We start from the raw sequence: 18,047 nt of genomic DNA on the forward strand, positions 1-18,047 counted from the left end.
TCCACTAGTCAACCCCCCCCCCTCATCCCCTCCCTTCACATCTCTTCAGTTCCATCTGTAAACTGCCAGATGTGCTGCAGACTGGCAGATTGTGTTGTGATGGTACACAATAAGAATAATCTTTGAAACTGACACAGCAAATAGACGTGCCCGGATGGACCACCGCGCTTCAAAAGGAATTCTTTCCAGTTTGTGAGACTTTGTCGCTGAACTGACCAACTGCAACAAAGGATTTCTAAAGATTATGTCCATTATCATTTTGTTTCCTTCTTTTGAACTGCATGATTCGAGTAAACGTAGAAACCAAGAGTAAATAAAACACGGATGCTTCAACTGGACTGGTGGTCAACATCTTGGCCCAAAAAACATCAAATGCGATTTTTGCAACTGTCGCAGGAAAAGAGACCTGTGGTTGCAATGCGGGACAAATGGAGGATGTATATAATGGACTTTGTTTGTTTTGTATGTGACAAAAAAATATATGAAAACGTACTTTAAAGATGAGAAAAGCATGTTCTTCAAAAGCAAAGGCCCTAGGTTTATGTACTATGAGCTCATCCTTTAGGAACTCAAAACTTTGTTGTGAATTCTTCTCCCCTTTGGAAGGCCATAGGTCAAAGGTCAGCTTGGATGGGCAAGAGGAGGGCAGTCCTGGAAAGTGAACACAACCTCATGCGGTTAAACACAAAAACAACAATTTACTTACACATACCAGAATATCTGATCTTTCAAGTAAAACTCTAAAAAGCCATTGAGTATATAGATTTGTGTGGTGTTATACAAAGGGAGTCCATGACTGTAAAAAAAAAAATGTATGTAAGAGTGCAGTTGTCATAACAAAAAAAAACAAGCTTTTTTTTTCCTGGTGTAGCCTGCTTTGTCTCATTAAAGAACCAATTAAAGGATCCGTTTTTATGAACTACAAAATGGACTTTACATTGAATGGAACAGTACATGTCCTTTCATATCTCTAATCTACAGCCTATGGCATTAGTTGAATGACACAGACCAAAACACAATGTTCTCACGACAATGAGCACAACGCCATGGAAACCCCGACTCACTTCCATGGCAACCCTTATGCAACGGCTGGAGGTAGAGAGGTGGGGCGATAGAGATGTTCCTGATGGCTGCTCACTGATATGTTTGACCTACACTCGGAGCTGTAACAGCAGGCTATCCAGTAACACAGCAGGAATCCACAGAGGCCGAGGCTGAACCAGGGCCAGGATTACATGAGGGCCTCAAGGAGCCACAGACCATCAATCCCCATCAGCCCCTGCCACTGTTTATTGCTCTGACATTTCCACCGCCGTTGTCTCTTCTTTAAGCCAATTTAAAAAGGTTAATCTTTTACATTTTAACCCTTGTGTTGTCTTTCCACCGACCATGAACTTCCGGGTCAAAATTGAATTTTTGGCGCTTTTTCCCAATGCCTTTGACGCTTTTTTGTCACTTACAGTATTTCAATGCTTTTTTTTTATTCATGGTAAATAAACCTAATTTATATGACATTATACCTATTTTCTTTTTGTCAAAACAAAGCAGAAGTTATGGATTATTTTGACTAATAGGTAAGATCAGAGGAATGTTGAGTGGATCCCAGACTGGTTTATGTCAAAGTTTAGTCAGGAGACTGTTTTGAAACCATTTAAACATTTTTTTCCAATGCTATAAATTTAATAAAACACCCAAAATGCAATGAAAGTCATCATTAATTTTAACTGTGAAGAATGTTGTATGGGTTGCATACAACGCACATGCATGCATCCATGTTGTTTTTGGACAATTTGGTAGTGCAGGCCAAATGAAGCTTCGTGAAGCATTTTCTTTATTTCCTGAGCCCACTAGATGGCGCTCCTTGAGAGTTTTTCTTCAAACCGAGAGCGCCATCTACTGAGCTCAGAAAATAAAGAAAATGCTTCACGAAGCTTCATTTGGCCATCTCTACAATTGGGTTGAAAGAAGCCCATATTTATGATATAAAAAAACTTTGAAAACGAGGACAACACAAGGGTTAAATCACAAGGCTTCTCTTGAACTTCTTGTCATGAGGGTGGAAATATCTCAAGACTCAAGTCCTGCCACCACTACCACACAAAATACTACTACTGCTGCTTATACTAGTATAACTACTGCTCATAGAATTTATTTTAAAAAATTATTATTAAAGTGTTCTTATACATATTTTCATACATATATAAATAAGTGACACATATTAAAAACTTCAGTGTTTTAAAGAGGACATGGAAAGACTAAAACATTCAAAAGTAAGTTTAAAATGTGTTTTGGCATATCAAAATACAGAATTGAAAAAAACAAAACAATAGATTGGCTATTAATATTTATTTTGTAACCTGGAAAGTCAAGGTTCACTTACTAGCTCCAAATTATATTGTAAGGACCAAAACATGTTATTGTATGAACTGTTGTTGGAAAAAAAAAACTTCTATCTACTGACTGAATAAACAGAAATGAGAGTTCCAGCTACGTTATCTGCATGGAATATAACATAATACACTTACCATCTATTTCGCAGAGCTTTCAGCTACATTTCACAGTCTTTATCGGCGAATGGAGTTTGCTCTGCGGAAGTAAGTACGAGGATCTTGAGTTCAGATTGATATGGTTGTATAGTGAAAAGGCACAGGACAAAATAAGATGATATAGTATAATAATGAACATGTAGAAATTAAACATTTTGAAAAGAAAAAAACATTCTGCATTAAAACGAAAGTCCCAAAAACGGTCTCTATTTTTCCTACATTACTTCATAATTACACAGTTCTCTCAGGAGACCTTTAAAGAAATGATAATTACATTTTAGGCCGTAAAATAAAGAGTGACCCAACATGAAACTAAATGCTGTCTCAAAGCCCTCTCCATCCTGGTTCTGATTGAGAAATACATAACCCTATAGGAAAGAGAGTAAGAGAGTATTTGTACAGTGTGGTATTAGTACTTTGACTTTAGTAAAGGATCTGAATACTTCACCACTGCCATTGTCTTATTGCATCAAACAAAACCTTGGTAAAAGAGAGAGCCTTTGCAAACTCTACAACAGTCAGCGAGGAGCTTTTTTAAATCAACTTGCTGATCCGCCAGCAGCTATTCTCCTGGTGGACCAGACACAAACCTATTTTGTGGAGTGAGGTGAAGCGGTCACAGTATGTGCTCTTCACTGCCACGCCACACTAAAGAATCAATATTCCACAGGAGGCGAGCCGTGTGCCGGTCCCTGATGTTTACTCAGGGCAGAACTGCAGCCAGCGAGGAGAGAGCACAGGCCGTGGTCTGGAAAAAAAATACAGAGGCAGAGGAAGTTCTAACGATTACCTCAGAGAATAGAGAGAGGAGAACAGACAGAACAACACATGGAGGAATTCAAAGGTGGAAATATGTGAAGGAACGTCCATGCCTCCATAGGACACCAGGTCTGTTATATTGGTTGTAATAATTGGACCTCATATTTCAGGAATTAGTGCTTGTCTACTTCATTCTTTCTTTTCTAGTTTTTTCTTAACACAGTCTGAATGCAAACAGGATACGTTAAATACTGGATGATATGGAGTATTTTTTTTTAAACATGTCATTTTATTTGAAGTTGTAAGGTGATACATGCAAAACATAGCGGAGTATAATAATGATCAATTGTATAATATTAGGCATGTTTGCAAATGGTGGAGCGCTACCGGTTAGATCTGGTGGGGCTTACCTCTACGCACAGTCTCGGTTCTGGAACCATACTCCTGGATAGGGGTTGGACTCTTTTCTTCTCCGGAGTTGCCCAGGGTGTGAGGCGCCGGGCGGGTGTGGGGATACTCACAAGCCCCGGCTGAGCGCCTGTGTTGGAGTTACCCCGTGGACGAGAGGGTCGCCTCCCTACGCCTGCGGGTTGTGGGGGAAAACTCTGACTGTTGTTTGTGCATATGCACCAAACAGGAGTTCGGAGTATTCGGCCTTCTTGGAGACCTTGACTGGAGTCCTGCATGGGGCTCCAGTGGGGGGGACTCCATTGTTCTGCTGGGGGACTTCAACGCACACGTGGGCAATGATGGAGACACCTGGAGGCGTGATTGGGAGGAACGGCCTCCTGATCTAAACCAGAGTGGTTGTTTGTTGTTGGACTTCTGTGCTAGTCATGGATTGTCTATAACGAACACCATGTTCGAACATAGGGATGCTCATAAGTGTACCTGGTACCAGAGCACCCTAGGCCAAGGTCAATGATCGATTTCATAATCGTTTCATCTGATCTGAGGCCGTATGTTTTGGACACTCGGGTGAAGAGAGGGGCAGAGCTGTCAACCGATCACCATCTGGTGGTGAGTTGGGTCAGGGGTGGGGAAGACTCTGGACAGACCTGGTAAGCCCAAACGTGTAGTGCGGGTAAATTGGGAACGTCTGGAGGAGGCCCCTGTCCGACAGACTTTCAACTCACACCTCCGGGCGGAGCTTTTCGTGCATCCCTGTGGAGGCTGGGGGCATTGAACCCGAGTGGACAATGTTCAAAGTTTCCATTGCTGAAGCTGCGGCGAGGAGCTGTGGTCTTAGGATCTTAGGTGCCTCAAGGGGGCGGTAACCCACGAACACCGTGGTGGACACCAGTGGTCAGGGAAGCCGTCCGATTGAAGAAGGAGTCCTTCCGGGATATGTTATCTCGGAGGACTCCGGAGGCAGTTGCAGGGTACCGGCGGGGGCCGAAGGGCTGCAGCCTCTGCCGTGAAAGAGGCAAAGCAGCGGGTGGGGAGAAGTTTGGAGAAGACATGGAGAAGGACTTTCGGTCGGCACCAAAGTGTTTCTGGAAAACTGTTCGCCACCTCAGGAGGGGAAGGGGGAACCATCCAAGCTGTGTACAGTAAGGATGGGACACTGTTGACCTCCACTGAGGAGGTAATAGGGCGGTGGAAGGAGCACTTTGAGGAACTCCTGAATCCGACTAATACGCCCTCTATGTTAGAGGCAGAGCTGGAGGATAACGGGGATTGTCGCCGATTTCCCAGGCGGAAGTCACTGATGTAGTCAAACAACTACACAGTGGCAAAGCCCCGGGATTGATGAGATCCGTCCCAGAAATGCTCAAGGCTCTGGGTGTGGAGGGGCTGTCCTGGTTGACACGCCTCTTCAACATTGCGTGGAAGTCTGGGACGGTGCCAAAGGAGTGGCAGACTGGGGTGGTGGTTCCTCTTTTTAAAAGGGGGACCAGAGGGTGTGTGCCAATTATAGGGTATCACACTTCTCAGCCTCCCTGGTAAAGTCTACTCCAAGGTGTTGGAAAGGAGGGTTCGGCCGATAGTCGAACCTCGGGTTGAGGAGGAACAATGCGGATTCCGTCCCTGGTCGTGGAACAACGGACCAGCTCTTCACTCGCAAGGATCCTGGAGGGAGCCTGGGAGTATGCCCAACCGGTCTACATGTGTTTTGTGGATTTGGAGAAGGCGTATGACCGGGTCCCCGGGAGATACTGTGGGAGGTGCTGCGGGAGTATGGGGTGAGGGGGTCTCTACTCAGGGCCATCCAATCTCTGTATGACCAAAGTGAGAGCTGTGTCCGGGTTCTCGGTAGTAAGTCGGACTCGTTTCAGGTGAGGGTTGGCCTCCGCCAGGGCTGCGCTTTGTCACCAATCCTGTTTGTAATATTTATGGACAGGATATCGAGGCGTAGTCGGGGTGGGGAGGGGTTGCAGTTTGGTGGGCTGGGGATCTCATCGCTGCTCTTTGCAGATGATGTGGTCCTGATGGCATCATCGGCCTGCGACCTTCAGCACTCACTGGATCGGTTCGCAACCGAGTGTGAAGCGGTTGGGATGAGGATCAGCACCTCTAAATCGGAGGCCATGGTTCTCAGCAGGAAACCGATGGAATGCCTTCTCCAGGTAGGGAATGAGTCCTTACCCCAAGTGAAGGAGTTCAAGTACCTTGGGGTTTTGTTCGCGAGTGAGGGGACAATGGAGCGGGAGATTGGTCGGAGAATCGGCGCAGCGGGTGCGGTATTGCATTCAATCTATCGCACTGCCAGGACGAAAAAGAGAGCTGAGCCAGAAGGCAAAGCTCTCGATCTACCGGCCAGTTTTCGTTCCTACCCTCACCTATGGTCATGAAGGCTGGGTCATGACCGAAAGAACGAGATCCAGGGTACAAGCGGCGAAATGGGTTTCCTCAGGAGGGTGGCTGGCGTCTCCCTTAGAGATAGGGTGAGAAGCTCAGTCATCCGTGAGGAGCTCGGAGAGCCGCTGCTCCTTTGCGTCCGAAAGGAGCCAGTTGAGGTGGTTCGGGCATCTGGTAAGGATGCCCCTGGGCGCCTCCCTAGGGAGGTGTTCCAGGCACGCCCAGCTGGGAGGAGGCCTCGGGAAGACCCAGGACTAGGTGGAGGGATTATATCTCCAACCTGGCCTGGGAACGCCGATCCCCAGTCGGAGCTGGTTAATGTTGCTCGGGAAAGGGAAGTTTGGGGTCCCCTGCTGGAGCTGCTCCCCCCGCGACCCGACACCGGATAAGCGGACGAAGATGGATGGATGGATGGATGGATGTTTGCAAATATATGCAAACAGGAAAATGCACACATAGAAATACAAAGACACACTCATCATACATATAGGCATATTCTCTGAAAGCTATAAGCTAAAGCGAGGTACTTATCAGTTTTAAGGGTGCCTACAATATCCAACATCATATGTGAGCCATCAAGCCTAAATAAATCTATACAGCCTCTCTGTAAAATTACATGCCACTTACAAGTCTATAAGATGGCCAAATTATGGACATGGCTAACCACTTGGAAATGCAAATAATTGTAAATCTTCAGGCTACAGTATGTGCATTCCAAATGTCTAATTGTTTACAGCATTAACAGTATGATTTTTGGTATGGATATTGGTCAAATTCCAAAAATGGCATGCCATATTTGCATGATGTACAAGGGCGTAACTTTAAGCTCAACATTGGAGGGGTTGAGATCGCCACTTTTGACCAAAATGAAATTTTCATTTCATTTTCTGCATTCTGGGGATTTTTTTCTGCAACAATTTATAGTGCAAATGTCTTTATTTAATTAAAGGAAATTATAATAGGTTTTTGGGGTGGGTTGCACTGGCCAGTTTTGATTATTGGGGGGGTTACAACCCCCCCGTCCCCCCTGTAAATAATGCCTATGTGTTCAGGTAATTTAGATACCACAATATTTATAAATTATTTATATCTGTCTATTACAGACCTTCAGTTAAAACTAAACTATAAGAGCTGAAATACTACATTTATATTTTAATATTCATAGAAAGGGCAATATCAGCCCAGTGGCCTATATGTATCTGGAAACCAGTATAGTTAGTCCAACACTAATTTACAGAAGTTTGAATAGATTTTCTCAGGACTAGCATTCTTCTTTCTTTTTTTATCATCATCAACAAATCTTTTGAAGAAGACCAAAATCAAGCAAAACCTTCTGACTCTCCCTACACTGTCTTTAGTGCTCACACTCCGTAAATCTTTAAAAACAGTAAACAAATACATTGTTTTATAAAAAGGGCTCATCACTGTAGTTTTCATCAAATATTCCTGAAACCGGAAGAAATAGCGCATTTGTTGGGGACTCATACTGTAGTGAATATTTCTGGGAGTAGGACAGTGTAGCTCCCCCTTAAATTAAATATAGTTGTTGGTTTGTTTGGACAGAGCCAGGCTAACTTTTCCCCCTGCTTCCAGTCTCTATGCTAAGCTAAGCTAACCATGTCCTGAGTGCAGCTCTGTTCTTAACACAGACATGAGATTGATAGCTATCTGTACATCTCATTCTTGGAAAACAAAGTGAACAAGCATATTTCCGTATAGTTTAGTAGCAAAATTACAAAACCACCAGCTGGTCCCGGCAAGCTACGAGCTCCATGACGCCGAGCGGCAGTTGGTTGTTAGTTAGTAGTTATAGTAGGTATATAGTTTAGTTCAGTTACCCAAAAATAGGTGACTTTGAGCCGGGTACAGAGCACCGCGAGCTGTCTGGGGACATTACTGTTAAATTTAGTCCACAAAATATGAGCGTATTGCCGCGACGAAAGTTAAGATTAGGAAAAACATGGTGGTATGGATTAAAACACTCAGAAGGAACACACATTTCCTGGGTGAAAGGCTTTAGTTTTCCCCAGGAAGCGAACTCCGCTCTCTGGCTTGAAAGTCCTGTATGTTAACGCCCACCCATCCCCCCCCCACGTCCTCCCTACACGGCCAGCCGCGTTCTCATACAGCGGCCATTGATGTAGTGAATACAGCACAAAAAAACGTGGAATGCTTACAAATTACAGTGCTTAACTTTTCGTAGCTTTTTGAAGGAGTGGTTCATGACAACAGACTTGAATATGAAACACAATATGCAGATTCACTCATGTATTTTAATGCACCAACAATTCAAGCCACAAAAATAAAATCATGGTGTAGTGGCAAAGCAGCTTTGCCCAGCCATTTGGAAACACATACAGTTTTAATCTCTGCCAGTACAATAATCGCATGGATATTGAAGTGATTTAACTCAAAAACTTATTATGCATAATTGTCCTTGTTAAATCTAATATGTAAATGGTGATGATGTGTGTATTATTCAGAACTATTAAGTGTTTCCTATCCACAAGGGGTCAGTTCAGTGGCTCATTTCTGCTGACCTCTGCCCAGAAATCTGATAGTTGCATAAAGCACGTGGTTATCATTTGAGGAAGTATTTGCATTTCATTATTCCTCATTGATATGGCAGATTATTGTCTCAGAGGAGACGCACTAAAAGAAAGCGAGGAATGTGATAAATATAATTAGGACTCAAGCAGAAAACACCTTCATGGTAATTACTGTTGAAAATACAGAGTGACGGAGTAATTCAGCAGACTCTTCTTACTGTTTGTTCCTGGTAGAGGATTAGGAAAAAAATTGAACTGGCTGATACAAGCTTTTCAAAGTTATTAACTAAACAAAGTGACTTTTTGGTAATACTTTTTATGAGCTGTTTGCTCAACCTATTTAAAGTGGGATACATCTCGGGAGTTTATTGCAAGCACTGATTTAGGAAGAAGTTCCATAGATGTGAAGATAAGATGAACCAATGAATCTTTTTGCCGCATGAATGTTTATCACAGCTGTTTTCATCAACGCATTCTCGTGAATGGGTCGTCTGATATCGTACGGAAATGTATGCAGACCAAAACATATGATATCGTACGAAACCAGGAGACCATCGGCTGGTCACGTGTTGCCGGCTGGTCAGGTGACGCCGGCTACAGTGGCTGGTTACGAGCTCCATGACTCCGAGCAGCAGTTGCTAGTTGTTTAGGCTGCTAGAGAGCTTCCTGCCACCGGCTACCAGAGATGTTCACAAGTCATTTTTTGGAAGTCAAAGTCGAGTCTCAAGTCTTTGAGCTCAAGTCCAAGTCACGTCTCAAGTCTTTGAGGGGCGAGTTCAAGTCACGTCTCAAGTCTTTGAGGGGCAAGTTCAAGTCAAGTCTCAAGTCTTTTGCCACGAGTCCAAGTCAAGTCTCAAGTCTCAGGCCATCTGATCTGTCCCTAACACTGTATTGTTAAATCTTATTAATTCAAAGCATGTCCTGTAGCTCCCATCCATACAGTACAGTATCACAATCAGTTGTAGGAGAACTTTATGGGGTCTACTGCAATGCAATTTGAAGAAACACAAATTAAGAACTCTGTTTCAATTTCATAACTGTATTTTTCAACATTTTGGTATCAAAGAATACATGTTTCTCTGTGTTACTAACTGGCTGTAAAGCCCAACCGCATCATGCATTACATTTTTCAGCATTCAAAGTTTAAGGGAAACATCTGTATTAAAAGTTAATACACCAGCCACGGTGCAAACGTGAGAACTGATACTTTCCGTATTGCTATTTAACAACAACCTGGTGAAATATGAACCTAAGTCTGTCACATCATATGGATACAACTATAAAGATACAATGAGCCTGTTCCCAGCATTAGCACAATACTTAGCGATGGTTAGCTTGTTACCTGTGACGATATATGCTAAATGTAACGTCTCTTTCACATTAGCAAGTGACTGATCTATCTGGGTGCGTTTTGAGATGCCTGATGAAGTTCAACATTGTAGATCCAGCATTATTTATCTTGGTCCCGCTACCTTGCATGTAGCTGTTGGCTTACTGCCACTGTTTACCAAGTTATTGAAAGCAAAACTAATGAGAAAAGGCACAACTCCAGGAGGACTTGTCGCCATCCTCAATGCATTATTTATGTGAGTGCGCGCACATAAGGCATAGCGCATGCGTTACGTTGCACATTATGGCAAAGGTCAGGGGACATGCAGCTCGTCATACGTTTCCCTTACGATTATGTAGTTGAGGACCGTAGTGAAACGAGAACAGCGGTGTGCAAGTGGAAGTTACATGTGAAAGTCTGTACAGTGTAAAAGAACAGAAACATAAAAAGTAAAAGGACTCATTCTGCGAACAAATGGTTACCTTGCACAGCAGCTGGATTCTCGCAATATCGAGATCACGCGGGAATTGCGGGATCATGTGATGACATGAAAATCCATCTTGTAAGGCTTCAACCACCAGTGGTTGGGACCGATCAGCGTCCTATGAGGAGCTACTGGCAGCTACGGGCGTGGTTTCAGTGTGTGTAGTCTATATCCTTAACATTTCACTTCCGGGATTGCTCCGGTGCCCACCGGAAATTCCGCCCGGATGTCCCTCTTTTCGGCTGAATGTCCGTTACCTTCCTCTGTCTTTGTGTTGGCGTTCTAACCTCCGGTGGATTTCTGAGGACTATATGTTTAACTACTCCTCAGATCTCTGCAGGGTAAATCCAGAAAGCTAGCTAGACTATCTGTCCAACTTTTGAACGTTCACATGTTCCACCAAAACAAGTTCCTTCCCGAGGCTATTTTGCAGACGCACCGTTTCTCCGTCCGGCGCTTAGCTCCGCCCATGACGATTGTGATTGGTTTAAAGAAATGCCAAAAAACCAGAGCACTTCAGGAATGCTGTGTGGACTAGCCAGACCTTCCTCCGCAGCGCTGTGGAGGAAGGTCTGGTAATGCAAGACTAATGGTTTGTGTGACGACACTTTCATAACTACTGAACCGTTTAACATAGACTCTTGTGAGAGGTTGTTGCACTTGAAGAGAGTTCCTTTATCATGGTGATGGTTTGCCCCAAACACTATACACATTTACACATACTGTACACTGGCTACACTGGAACCTCAGAAATATTGGCCATTGCCCCCAGCGGCAAAATGACTGATAGCCGATGGGTTCCATTATTGATCCATCCCAAAATCAACCTTTATGGCAGCGTCACACTTTTTTACTTTTGCTCCTGACAGACAAAAGTCACAAATCACATGGCCACAAGAGGTCTTTGTCAGTCATAAACATGTCATATTTTTTACATTTTAACAAAAGGCTAATGTGATTTTCATTGGGAGGACAGTCTGGAAACCAACGGATAATATGTGCTGTTCATGGGAGCTGGAGGTTTTTTGAATGCTATGAAATTGATCAGTTTAACTTTATTAAGGCCATAAAGGGTTCCAATTCTAATAGAAATCCCTGTAGCAGATTGATTTAAAAAAAAAAAACAACAACTCAATGACAGATTGCACAGAATAAACAGAAGTTAGCGGTGCTTCTCTATGTTGGTCCAGTATATCAGCTAGCCAGTAGATCAGTAACTGTATTTACACAATGCCCTTCAACTCACAGCAGGTGTCAGCAGCTACACAATGAACCCTTCCCTGCAGCTAACAGCCAGAGGTGGCACACCTGTACGGGACAGAAGGAACACACCTTGTTTGGGGTTTGATCCAGAACAAAGCAGTCTTTTTCATCAGCAACAGAAGATATGCGGTCAACAACAACAAAAGTCAACTGGTAATTTATGAGATCTAATCATTTTGGACTGAGACATCTGAGTAGAACTTTAGTTATGGTCTGTAAATAATTTGTTCCAAATTTTCAAAATCAGATCATGTTCATGTTTTCAAAAAATACAAGAAATAAGTGCTGGTTCTGCTGCTAGAACTACTAATACTACTTTCATTGCAGCTGCAAGTCTTAAATTACATCCGCACATAAATTACAAACCAACAGTGATGTTATTTATAAAATATTTAATAATATTTAGAACACATGCATTCCCCTTTACCAATGAAAAAATTAAAGTAGCAGAGAGGATTTCTATTTTGAAAAACCGCTGAAAATATGACTTAGACAATGCTTTCAGTAAAGTAGGTGGCAGTATGCAACCTCAAAAGCAATGGCTTCAATCTGCAGCTTTACAACAGTCAATACAACAGAAAGAATAAGAAGCATTTAGTGATAGATAGAGCAGGGAGAGCTGCTGCTGCTTTGAGAGAGAAAGATAAACCAAAAGGTGGGATTAAGCCCACAATACTCTGGCATTTCAAGAATTAAGTCATAATATAACTAGAAAAAAAACTGGGATATTTCAAGAATATAGTAGTCATAATTGCATAAAATTACTTTAAGTGGCTTTATATTATGACTTTATTCTCAAAATGCTAAGACTTGATTCTCGTAATATTAAAATAAATGTTCTCGTAATACTATGACTTTATTCTCAAAATCTCAGAGAACAAAAATGTGTAGGATATGTTTTGAATGCGCAGAATGTTTTGCACATGAGCATTACATCTTGTCCAGGGATTTATTGATTAATTACAATTAATTAATGTATTATTAATGTAAACAGGTGACATATGCACATTTAAAGAGGTTACTTCTCCAAACAAAAGACATAACAGAGGAGTGAAGAGTAAATGAGGCCTACATGTTTGCTGACTCAGCAGAGATAACATCAACTGAGAGAAGTTGATCTCCAGGAGAAATACATTTTGAAAACAATACAGAATGCCTTACGGCAATATTCCATAAAGTTATAATATTTCAAATGTTTTCCTTCACATATATAAAGACATTTTCACATAGAAGATGCATACAAATTTATCAGGATGCAGGAAATTAGATGTTTGAAGCTCAAATGTTGTGAGTGAAACAGGACCTGGACTCTTTCAAAAGGTTGTTAAGCTCAGTGCTGTTTTAGGGATTTGGGGAAACATATGGTCCATATGCCAGGTGGTGGAAAACACACACACACACACACACAAACACACACACACACACACACACACACACACACACACACAGTAACCCCACTGTTTACACAGTATTGTGTACTTCTACTTCTTTTCTCCTTCTCTCTCCTTTCCCCCCTTCCATGCCTACCTTTTCTTCTCTCCCCTCACCTTCTCATCTTTCTCCTCTCACTTTGTCTCCTTCCCCCTCCTCCTTGTGCCCTGAAGGCCCGGTTCAGCCTGTGGTCCTGCTCTTCCTCCAACTGTAATACATTAGGAGGATTAACATTCCTACAGTAAGCCACTGCAGCGCAGACCCAACCTACCAAGCTTTTCTGTCCTCTTCCCTAGCCCCTCCAGCTTGCGCTGTCTTGCATGTAATTTCCCGTTTGCCTTAGAACTCCCCCATCATCCAAATAATGAACTCCAACATGCATGCCACGCACACACATTGTACTTCTATTTGTCTGTACTGCAGGTGTACAGGCAGACACACTGACTGGTTTCTATTTTTACATGTGGGAAACCAAAAAAATCATTCTTTTCCTTTTTATGGGCTAATTGCCCGATATGTAGGGCCATTCTAAACTTTTAAAAATGTATCATGTTGTCATAACATTTTTTTTATTTAAAAAGGTCCCATGGCATGCAAATTTCCCTTGATGAGGTATTTTAACATTAATATGAGTTCCCCCAGCCTGCCTATGGTCCCCCCAGTGGCTAGAAATGGTGATAGGTGTAAACTGAGCGCTGGGTCCTGCTCTGCCTTTGAGAAAATGAAAGCTCAGATGGACCGATCTGGAATCTTCTCCTTATGAGGTCATAAGGGGAAAGGTTACCTCCCCTTTCTCTGCTTTACCCACCCAGAGAATTTGGCCCACCCATGAGAGAGAGATATCATGGCTTTCAAACGAGCAACAAGTGGCATTTGGTCAAGGCCATACCCCCACTCTCCACCTTGCCCCCCCCACCCCCTCTCTCCTCCTCAATAGCTACAGACACAGAAATGGCACATCCTAAGGAAAGCTCCTTGTGGGACTGGCTCTAGTGGCTGTAATTCTGCACCAAGGCTGAATTTAGGGAAAGAGACTTCAGATACAGTATTAGGGGACCACTAAGGTCTATATAAAAGAGACTTCAGATACAGTATTAGGGGACCACTAAGGCCTATATAAAAGAGACTTCAGATACAGTATTAGGGGACCACTAAGGTATATATAAAAGAGACTTCAGATACAGTATTAGGGGACCACTAAGGTCTATATAAAAGAGACTTCAGATACAGTATTAGGGGACCACTAAGGTATATATAAAAGAGACTTCAGATACAGTATTAGGGGACCACTAAGGTCTATATAAAAGAGACTTCAGATACAGTATTAGGGGACCACTAAGGTCTATATAAAAGAGACTTCAGATACAGTATTAGGGGACCACTAAGGTCTATATAAAAGAGACTTCAGATACAGTATTAGGGGACCACTGAGGTCTGTATAAAAGAGACTTCAGATACAGTATTAGGGGACCACTAAGGTCTATATAAAAGCATCCAAAGAGCACCATGTCATGGGACCTTTAAGCCTGTGTATTTTTTATTTTCTTAAAATCCCATAACACCCACACCAACAACGTGTCAGTCAGTCTCACATGTACTATTATATATACAATACTTTCTAACTTCTCTGCCCTGTCTGGCTCTCAGCCCCAAACCCATTGGTTCCTATTGAGGATGCAACTCTTTAATAACACCCCAAATCTACACATGCGCATACCTAAACGTCAGCTTGGTAGAGAGGGAGGGGAACATGTTTTTAGTGGTGAGGGAAACTGGAGTACCGAGACAAAACCCACGCAGGCATGGGGAGAACATGCAAACTCCATGCAGAAATGCTGGGCAAACAAGGTTCAAACCTGGTACCTTTGCTGTGAGGCCACAGTGCTAACCATTGAGCCACCGTGGTTTAAAAATCATGGATTAGCTTAAAATTTGTACGTTTTTTTGTCCATGACGTGTACTAACGTAGTTATGTTGGTTAACAAAAAAAGTCAAATGCCTTTTGATTTCATACAGAACACAAACAGCGGTCCCTTGGGTGAAGGTCCTGTGTCCCATCCATCACTCTGCCCCCCTCCCTACGTGGACTTTGTCACTCTTTATACTTTATCACCTGACTTCCTTATTTGCTCTTGCCATAATTACTATGGCCACTACAGGTTGCTGAATAACAACAAATGTAAATAGTGTTTGTATAAGCTAATTGCACAATCAACCCATATGGATGTTATTTTGGTGAAGATTGTCTGGTCTTTTTAGTTTTAGGCACACGTTGCTTGAACAGGAGAGGAAAAAATATATTATTTGAGGACTATTTTCAGTGGCGGATTAATACAGGTGATGAATATTCCGTGATAACCTTATCACCGTGGAGAGGTTTGTGTATCCCTATGAACCTGAGGGCTGTGTTGTCTGGAGCCTGGTGTTCGGTTCTGTGCTAGTCATAGATTGTCTAAATAACACCATGTTCAAACATAAGGAAGCTTATAAGTATACCTGGTACCAGGGCACCCTAGGCCAAAGGTCGATGATCCATTTTGTGATCGTATCGTCTGATCTGAGGCCGTATGTTTTGGACACTGAATGGAAGAGAGGGACGGAGCTGTTAACTGATTACCATCTGGTGGTGAGTTGGGTCAGCGAGTGGGGGAAGACTAATGACAGACCTGGTAAGCCCAAATGGGTAGCGCAGGTGAACTGGGAACGTCTAGAGGAGGCCCCTGTCCGACAGATCTTCAACTCACATCTCCAGCTGAGTTTTCCTGGCATCCCTGTGGAGGTTGGGGGCATTGAACCCGAGTGGGCAATGTTCAAAGCTTCCATTGCTGGAGCTGCGGTGAGGAGCTGCGGTCTCAGGGTCTTAGGTGCCTCAAGGGGCGGTAAACTTTCGGATGCCACCAAGGTGCATCAGAAGGCTGATGGGAAATTGTTGTCAATTTCGCGGTGGAAGTCACTGAGGTAGTCAAACAACTCCACAGTGGCAAAGCCACGAGGAATCACACTTCTTAGCCTACCTGGTAAAGTCTACTCCAAGGTGCTGGAAAGGAGGGTTTGGCCGAAACAATGTGGATTCTGTCCTGGTCGTGGAACAACGGACCAGCTCTTCACTCTCGCAAGGATCCTGATCCAATCGGGGACACCCTAGAAGGTGCTGCAGGAGTATGGGATCCCATCTTGGGGCTATCCAATCTCTGTAGAGCCAAAGCGAGAGCTGTGTCCGGGTTCTCGTTAGTAAATTGGACACGTTCCAGGTGAGGGTTGGCCTCCGCCAGGGCTGCACTTTGTCACCAATCCTGATTGTGATATTCATAGACAGAATATTGAGGCATAGTCAAGGTGGGGAAGGGATGGGGTTATTTGAGCTGGGGATCTCATCGCTGCTTTTTGCAGATGATGTGGTCTTGAAGGCTCACTCACTGGATCGGTTATTAACCGAGTGTTAAGCAGCTGGGATGAGGATCAGCACCTCTAAAATCTGAGACCATGGGAAACTGATGGAGTGCCTACTCCGGGTAGGGAATGAGTCTTTTCCCAAAGTAAAGGAGATTAGTGGTAAATTTTCATTCCTACCGACACCAATGGTCATGAAGGCTGGTACGTGACCGAAAGAACCAGATTCTGGGTACAAGCGGCCAAAATAAGTTTTCTCAGGAGAGTGGCTGGCGTATCCCTTAGAGATGCTCAGTGAGAAGCTCATCCATCCGTTAGGAACTTGGAGTAGAACTGCTGCTTCTTTGCGTGGAAAGGAGACGGCTGAGATGGTTCAGCATCTGGTAATGATGCCCCCTGGGCGCCTCCCTAGGGAGGTGTTCCAGGCATGTCCAGCTGGTAGGAGGCTTTGGGGAAGACCCAGGACTAGGTGGAGAGGTTATGTCTTTTGTTGAAATTTCCATTTTATGCCACCTCAAGTAGTAGTACAAATGCAAACTAAATCCAACCTACTGAAGGAAAGGACCAAGCCATCATCATTATGTCCAGGATCACATGTATTCAATTATACATTGAAACGTCGATATTAGATGATTTTGCAAACACCTTGATTACATTAACTGACTAATGTCTTTTTAATGTGCAGTGCCAATGTTTTTAAAATGCACACCTTACAGTAACTGTGCATGGCAAGTACAGTATGGTTAAGTTCAGGCAAAGATTGTGGTTGTGGCAAACTTCCTGGATGTAAATCGTCCAATTTTTTTGGTTGTGGCAGCACGACAGGGTACAATTTGTGAGGTTGAGTCAAAATAAACTACAGTGTGTGTGTTTATGGTAAGGAAGGAACATATCACCCAGTGCAACAGTTTGGCTAACTGATGTATTTTAATAGCAATGGGGCTTTACAGCACAGAGGAAGAACATACACCAGGCTGTGATACACACAAAATGTTTGTTAGTAGATACATTCGCTGTTGGTTTGGGTTTGCACAAGAGATTTGTTGACAAAAATTGAATATTGCTCGCCTTATGTTATATGACAATTTAACTCTATCTTTGTCATATTCACTCAATGTTATAAATCCTAGAAATGTAATGTGTTTGCATACAACATAGGATATTTTGATGTATGTGATCTTAAACAATATGAAGAGAACAGAAAATAAACTTTTCACACACACACACACACACACACACACACACACACACACACACACACACACACACACACACACACACTAAGACTACCACCAGCTGTAGCTGCAGCTCTTGTCTAAAACCTATCCCAGACACCTCTAATTGGCCGGTATTTATCCAGGAGCCCAGGAGAGCAGAGTGCACGCAGGGCTGTTTTCACATGGGATTAACCCAGGTCCAAATCCCAACACACTTCACAGAGAAAACCTCAACACTCTTACTGCATCATCTGGCAAAGATTGGCCCCCGCCGGC

General features: G+C 43.2%; 1 long non-coding RNA gene across 1 annotated transcript; it reads right to left on the minus strand.

Moving 5' to 3' along the window:
* Positions 1 to 44: 44 nt before the first annotated feature.
* LOC114572394 (uncharacterized) lies at positions 45 to 10,611 on the minus strand. Its single transcript, XR_003694761.1, has 4 exons — positions 10,469 to 10,611; positions 3,137 to 3,294; positions 2,526 to 2,586; positions 45 to 651 (listed from the first exon to the last, which is right to left on the minus strand). It is a non-coding gene; the product is annotated as an uncharacterized LOC114572394 (long non-coding RNA).
* Between the last annotated feature and the right edge of the window lie 7,436 nt (positions 10,612 to 18,047).

Source organism: Perca flavescens, chromosome 17 (assembly GCF_004354835.1).
Source record: "Perca flavescens isolate YP-PL-M2 chromosome 17, PFLA_1.0, whole genome shotgun sequence".
Taxonomy (NCBI): domain Eukaryota; kingdom Metazoa; phylum Chordata; class Actinopteri; order Perciformes; family Percidae; genus Perca; species Perca flavescens.